At 41.7% G+C, this 7,816-nt stretch overlaps 1 pseudogene; it reads left to right on the top strand.

The window, feature by feature from the left end:
* The first annotated feature begins 2,836 nt into the window (after positions 1-2,836).
* Positions 2,837-3,191, top strand: LOC100960902 (annotated as a pseudogene).
* Positions 3,192-7,816: the final 4,625 nt, after the last annotated feature.

The following is a 7,816-nucleotide window of genomic DNA, read 5'->3' on the forward strand; positions in this document are numbered from 1 at the left end:
GTAATTCCTCAGTGTTAAATCAGACTAGCTGATCAATTATATATTTTGGAGGGGAAGGAACAAGATGGGAAAAAAGAACTAAAAGCAATTACTTCTCTTGATATCTAGGTCATTTAGAGAGACACAGTTTCACATTTTCCCAGGACTGGGCCATGAGTCTCCTAATACGTGTTTCCTTTCTCCAGGTTGGCAGAGAGAAATCAACCATTATTTAAATCTGCCTAGCCCTACACAGGGCAACCTGAGCACAGGATGTTTCTGAGAGCTGGAAAAGAGGTGGGAGTGATCCAAGTTTCTACAGGACAAAGTAACTTGTCTCCTTTTAAATTCTGATTAGCTTTGGAATACCTGGGTGCTCAAGTTCCTCCAGATGTGGGAAGAGGCACTCCTGGCCTCTCAGACAATTTGGGAGGTATCTTTTTGTTGAAACCTACAGGTTTATATTAAAGACCTTGGAAAGTTATAAGAGGCTCAGAAAAGTCATATCACCATCATGCAACCTTTTGTTTATTAAGCTAATGTAATTAATGCCAAGAGAATGTCTGGTACTGTGTGAGAAATCCCAGAGAAATTAAGAGAAATTCAAACCATTTAGGCAAAAAAGGAAATGCCTGAGGCCCCTTGGAGTATAGCAGAGTGTGAATGAGTAGCTATATGAAGTTGGTACAAAATGCTGGATCAGAGGAGAAAAAGTGGGTGAATTGCACTTTGGTCTCAGTTAATGGGATAGGTACATAATGCTGAAATTCACTCCCCCAGCTTTTTTTCTCAAGACTTTTATCTTTTTGAAAACTGATTTAAAACTGTTTTTTTTTTTTTGGTTTTTTTTTTTTTTTGAGACAGAGCCTCAAGCTGTCGCCCTGGGTAGAGTGCCGTGGTGTCACAGCTCACAGCAGCCTCCAACTCCTGGGCTTAAGCGATTCTCTTGCCTCAGCCTCCCAAGTAGATGGGACTACAGGCGCCCGTCACAACACCCAGCTATTTTTTTTGTAGTTTGGCGAGCCCAGGCTATATTCAAACCCGCCAATTCAGGTGTATGTGGCTGGCGCCTTAGCTACCTGAGCCACAGGCTCTGAGCCTAAAATTGTTTTAAATCATACTAAAAATAGTAATTTGACCCACTGCGGACTACTGTCCATGAAATCTTGAACACTCAATTCCAAACCCTTGAACAGTTTCATATCCTCTCTCTGATAATTCTTGCATCAGATGTCATTAATGTTTTAAAACATTTACTAGGCACCTGTGATAAGAGCTGTCCATAAACATAAAATACAAAGTTCTCAGACTTTGTGAAATGCAAGCAGCAATGATGAGCAAATAAATGAGAGAAACAGTAAGTCTAAAAAATATCGATGTGAAAAGAGGAAAAAAACAAAAAAACTGAAACTAAAATTCAAGGACTGTACTACTACGGTTGCTACTAGCCACATGTGGCTATTGAACGCTTGAAATATGACTCGTCTGAATTAAAAAGTCTGCATGATTGTGCAGCAGTTTGAGTGTACTATTAAGTAGAAAGGGTTAAGATGTTAAATTTTATGCAACTATGAAATACACACAGGATTTGAAGACTTAGTATGAAAAAATATATGAATAATACACTGATCGTTTTCTTTCTTTCTTTTTTTTTTGAGACAGAGTCTTACTTTGTCACCCTGGGTACTGTACCATGGGGTCATAGCTCACAGCAACCTCAAACACTGGGGCTTAGGTGGTCCTCTTGCCTCAGCCTCCCAAGTAGCTGAGACTACAGGTGCTCGCCACAATGCCTGGCTATTTTTTCTTGTAGTTGTCGCTGTTTAGCAGGTCTGGGCAGAGTTCAAACCCTCCAGCCCCCAAGTATGTGGCCTGTGCCCTAACCACTGACCCCCAGGTGCCAAGCCTCATGGTTTATGTTTTGGGGGACAGGAATAACACAGAAGTGATGCTGTGCTCTTCTTGGCACATCCTATCAGGAGCCACATGATGTCTATTTGTCCTATGACTGACCAAGTTAACTTTTAGCAGTTGGTTAAGATGGGGCCTGCCAAGTTTCTCCACTGTGAAGTTAATTAGTAAGTATTGTACTTATTTTGTGCGTGTGTGTTGTACTTACTAATAATAAAAATTTTGAGATATGTAACCATCCTGTTCCTCATTAGACTTTCACCCACCAGTTTTAGAATCTATTGGTGAGTCTTACCTAAGGATTTCCAAATCATGATGTTCTAATTCTATCATCCTGCATTTATTACTTGGAATTCTACTATAGTGTAGAACTTTCCCTTCTTGTTTATTTATTAATGTTAGTATCAACTCATGGTATTACTCCATGAGTTAAAATCTATTGCTATATTATTTATTTTGATTTGCAGACTATCTCAGACTTGACCAATGGTAGCTCTCTCTTTTTTTTATTTTTTATTTTTTTGAGAGAGTCTCATTATGTCACCCTCGGTAGAGGGCTATGGCATCACAGCTAACAGTAACCTCAAACTCTTGGGCTTAACTACAAGCACCCACCACAACACCCATCTATTTTTTGTTGTTGTTGTCATTGTCATTGTTGATAGCAGGCCCAGGCCAGGTTCGAATCAGCCAGCCCCAGTGCATGTGGCCAGCGGCCTAACCACTGAGCTATGGGCGCCGAGCCTCCCTCTTTTATTGTGATAGTATATACATAACATAAAAATTGTAGGGCGGGTGGTTTCTATTATGGTAGTTCGTAGGGCGCCAGTTCCAGTGCTGCCTGCAGCTGCGTTGCTCTCCAGTAAAGGCACGCAGTTAGGGGCCACGACCTTTTGGCTGGGATGATCCGCGCTCCCGATGGAGGCGGGGGAGCTGAGCCAGAGCCATGGCCAGTACAGTGGTAGCATTTGGACAAACCATTGATTGCTGCTGCCGGATTTCCAGGTCGTTACATTTTGCAAGCCATGAAGCATATGCAGCCTCAAGTAAAACAAGTTTTTCAGAGTCTGCCCAAATCCGCCTTAGTGGATTACAGAGGTGGGTTTGAACCCAAAATGACAAAACAGGAAGCAGCATTAATACTAGGTGTAAGCCCTACTGCCAATAAGAGGAAAATAAGAGATGCTTATAGAAGAATTATGCTTTTAAATCACCCAGACAAAGGAGGATCTCTTTCTGTAGCAGCCAAAATCAATGAAGCTAAAGATTTACTAGAAGGTCAAGCTAAAAAAATGAAGTAGACTGGCTCGGCGCCTATAGCTCAACCGGCTAAGGCGCCAGCCACGTACACCTAAGGTGGCGGGTTCAAATCCCAAGCCCAGACCCGCCAAACAACAATGATGGCTGCAACCAAAAAATAGCCGGGCGTTGTGGTGGGCGCCTGTGGTCCCAGCTACTTGGGAGGCGGAGGCAGGAGACTCGCTTGAGCCCAGGAGTTGGAGGTTGCTGTGAGCTGTAATGCCACGGCACTCTACCCAGGGGGACAGCTTGAGGCTCTGTCTCCAAAAAAAAAAAAAAAAAATGAAGTAAACTTAACAATAAATTTTGAGTTCATAGTAGTTTATGTATATGAGTGCCAATTTTTTATAATAAAATGCCTCAGAGGTTCAAAAAAAAAAACCAAAAACTTAAACCTGTGGCTCAGTGAGTAGGGTGCCAGCCTTATATACCAAGGGTGGCAAGTTCAAACCCAGCCCCAGCCAAACAACAAAAAATAGGCAACAAAAAATAGCCGGGCATTATGATGGGCACCTGTAGTCCCAGCTACTTGGGAGGCTGAGGCAAGAGAATCGCCTAAGCCCAAGAGCTGGAGGTTGCTGTGAGCGGTGACACTATACCACTCATGAGTGAGACTCTTGTCTAAAAAATAAGAAATAAAAAAACTTGTCATTTTTATCATTTTTAGGTGTAAAATTCAGTAGATTAATTCATTCATTACATTCACATTGTTCTGCAATCATCACTACTATCTACCTTTAAAATATTTTCGTCATCCCAAACAGAAACTCTATACCCATTAAACAAACCCCCCCAATTTCCCTTTACCCCAGCCTTAGTAATTCTTTTTTTTTTTTTCAGCCTTAGTAATTCTGTTCTACCTTTTGTCTCTGTGAATTGATGGCTACCACACCTGGCCAACCCCTTTCACATTTTTATTTTAACTAATAAAATTATCATCATGGCTAGGCTTGGTGGCTCATGCCTGTAATCCTAGCACTTTGGGAAGCCAAGGCAGGAGGATCACTTGAAGCCAGGAGTTCAAGACCAATTTGGGAGACATAATGAGATGCAGTAAAAAATGTAAAATTCGCCAGTCTCAGCTACTTGGGAGGCTGAAGCAGGAAGATCACTTTAGCCTGGGAGTCCAGGTTGCAGTGAGCTATGATGACACCATCATACTCCAGCTTGGTGACAAAGCAAGACCCTGTCTCAGAAAAAGAAAAAAATGTGTAAGAGGTGTTAAATAAAAAATGATTTAATGACACATATTAAAGCATGGTAAAGAAGACTTTATTCAGGACCATGAAAATAGGCATAGGGACCCGGCAATGGGATTTTGCAATATAGGAGAGAGAGTGGGCTCTACTCCAAATGCAGCATGGGTAAGTGGGACTTTGTAACAGCCAAGGAGCACGGGTGGGTGTCCTTGGGTGGAAAATTACTAAAAGGAAACAGCAGGAGTAAGGGGGATTCTGGTTAAACTGACCTAACAGGATTCTTGCTGAAGACAGGACAGAGTGATCAAACATCACCTGAGGGGTGTTGGAGTATAAGAAACCTGATCAGATATGGACAGTGAAGGTTGCTGCTAAACTGACTTAGCAGGGTTCCTTGCTGAGACTAGATTTGATAAGGAAGTACACAGATGTGCCTAGGAGAAAATTTAAAGGCCTGATTTGGCCAAGCAAAGTTTGTCAAGGATATATGGCTTTACTAAATTATTTTAGGGACTATATGAACAAAAACATTTTAAGAGCACTGTAATAGATGAATAGAACTAAAACATCAGAAGAGAGAGAGAGAGAGAGAGAGAGAATACAGAAGAGTGAGACAGTGAGAGGAATAGACAGAATACAACAAAAAAATTCTTCCAGAAAAATATTTGGAGAAAACACAAGAAATATAATAAATAGGAAATATGAAGGGTGGCACCTGTGGCTCAAAGGAGTAGGGCACCGGTCCCATATGCTGGAGGTGGTGGGTTCAAACCCAGCCCTGGCCAAAAACTGCAAAAAAAAAAAAAAGGAAATATGAAATAACATGGTAAGAATAAGTCCAAACATATAAATAACTAAAAGTAAATATGAATGGATTATATTCTCTTCTTAGAAAAGACTGAGAGAAAAAAAAATCCAGCTATATACTGTTTATAAAGAGATACACAAAAAACAAAACAGTCTAACAATGGAAAATGGCTTGCCAAGCAAGTATTTACAAAGCATATGTAGGGCCAGGCAGGGTGGTTCACCAATATAATCCCAGCACTTCAGGAGACCAAGGCAGGAGGATTGCCTTGACGCTAAGTGTTTGAGACCAGTATGAACAACAGGGAGACCTGGCCTAGTTTACAACAAACTCCAACTTCTGGCTCAAACAATTCTCCTGCTTCAACCTTGAATAGCCAGAACCACAGGCGCCTTCTACAAGGCCTGACTAATTTTTTTCTATTTTTAGTAGAGATGGGGGAACTCCTGACCTCAAGCAAATCTTCCACCTTGGCCCCTCAAAAGTGCTAGGATTATAGATGTGAGCCACTGTGCCCAGCCTGTAGCAATATTAATATCAAACGAAACAGAGTTTAAGGTAAAGCCATTCAAAAGGACAAAAAAAATGGTGTTTCGTGTTAATTAAAGGAACAAGTTAACAACACACATCTTTATGAAAATAGTAGCATAATTATGAAATGCACAAAAGACTAATAATAAAGGGTGAAAATGACCGATTCACAAGTACAATGGAAAATGAATATGCCTCTCTCAGCACCAATAGAGGGAGTAGACAGAAAAAATTTGAATAGCACAATTAACGAGCTTTTTTTTTTTTTAGAGACAGAGTCTTACTTTGTTGCCCTTGGTAGAGTGCCATGGCGTCACAGCTCACAGTAACCTCCGGCTCTTGGGCTTAGGCAATTCTCTTGCCTCAGCCTCACAAGTAGCTGGGACTAGAGGCACCCACTGCAACGCCTGGCTATTTTTTTGTTGCATTTTGGCTGGGGCCGGGTTTGAACTTGCCACCCTCAGCATATGGGGGCTGGCATCCTACCCACTGAGCCACAGGTGCTGCCCTCATTTTTTCTTTTATGTTTAAATTTTTTAGAAACTACTAGCTTTCTGGCTCAGCGCCTGTGGCTCAAGCCGCTAAGGCGCCAGCCACATACACCTAAGGTGGCGGGTTCGAATCCAGCCTGGACCCGCCAAACAACAATAATGGCTGCAACCAAAAAATGGCTGGGCGTTGTGGCGGGCGCCTGTGGTCCCAGCTACTTGGGAGGCTGAGGCAGGAGACTCGCTTGAGCCCAGGAGTTGGAGGTTGCTGTGAGCTGTAATGCCATGGCACTCTACCCAGGGGCTCAGCTTGAGGCTCTGTCTCAAAAAAAAATTAAAAAAAGAAACTACTAGCTTTCCAATGTGGTTATACCAGTTTACATTCCCACCAGCACCCTTCTGATTTCACATATTGCTCTTCTAGACTATCATTTAATTCTTCTTTTTAATTTTTAATCTCAGATTAATGTGAGGGTACAAACAACCAAGTCACAGTATTTGAATTTGGTAGGTAGAGTCCTTCTTGTAGTTGTGTTCTGCACCCAGAATGTGTGCCACACACTTGCGCCTTGCGCCGATTAAGTAGGAGCACACCAATCCCCTCTCCTCTCTTCTTTCCCCTCCTTCCCCCTCCTCCAACTTGAATTGAAATGAGTTTTTCTCCTCTGTGGGCATGAATTAGATTAGCTTCATATTAGTTAACTCTTTTCATCATTGCTCACTATTTCATTTATTTATGTTTTATGTTTTTTCCAATTTAATTTCAACCAGCTCATTAGAAACAGAAGCCATGTTTACACTTCCTTTGCTCTTCTGTTTTTTACTATTTTTTAAATATATTTCTCCTCAGTAAATGTTTTTTGAGTGACTATTGAACAGTTAGATTGCCTGCAATATGCTTTAAATAATAGCACAACTTTTAAACTGCCCTAGAAGATTGTTATATAATACCATTCTCTTGAAATTAGAATTCAACTTTAGGTTAATCTATCTCAGGCTCATTATAGAAGCCTGGAATGTTCTGGTTTTAAAGCACTAAGATAAAATTTCTAGTTATCTACCCACCATCTCTTCTATTTTTCTTCCTTTTTAAAAGAAATCAATTTTGTTCAAGGTGCCCACTTGAAAATACTCAGCTTTCACATTCCCCAGAAGCTATGAATAGCTCTGTGCTGCAGTTCATACCAATGAATAAGTGAAAGATCTCGGCATGGAGGATTCCAGAAAAGTTTGTTAAATGGAGAAGACTTGGGGTGGTGCCTGTGGCTCAAGGAGTAGGGTGCCAGCCCCATATACCGGAGGTGGTGGGTTCAAACCCAGCCCTAGCCACCCCCCCCCCAAAAAGGAGAATACTTGACTCAGGGAGCCTTTCACCTTTTGCCTGTTGTCCTTTCCCCGCCTTTCTCCCATCTTCATGCTTGGAAAGACTGAGAAGGTTCAGCAGCCACCTTCCAGGCATGAGGAAGGAAGTCATATGCCAAGAATGTCAGAAGGGAAAGAGAGAAGGGATCTGGGTTCTGGATGGCATCATGGTGTGGCCATCTTCTAGCCCTAGACTGATGTCAAGTTGTGTAAGAACTATAAATACTGGGCAGTGCCTG

The sequence above is a fragment of the Otolemur garnettii genome, unplaced genomic scaffold, assembly GCF_000181295.1.
Source record: "Otolemur garnettii isolate 467f Iridium unplaced genomic scaffold, OtoGar3 scaffold00038, whole genome shotgun sequence".
Classification (NCBI taxonomy): Eukaryota; Metazoa; Chordata; class Mammalia; order Primates; family Galagidae; genus Otolemur; species Otolemur garnettii.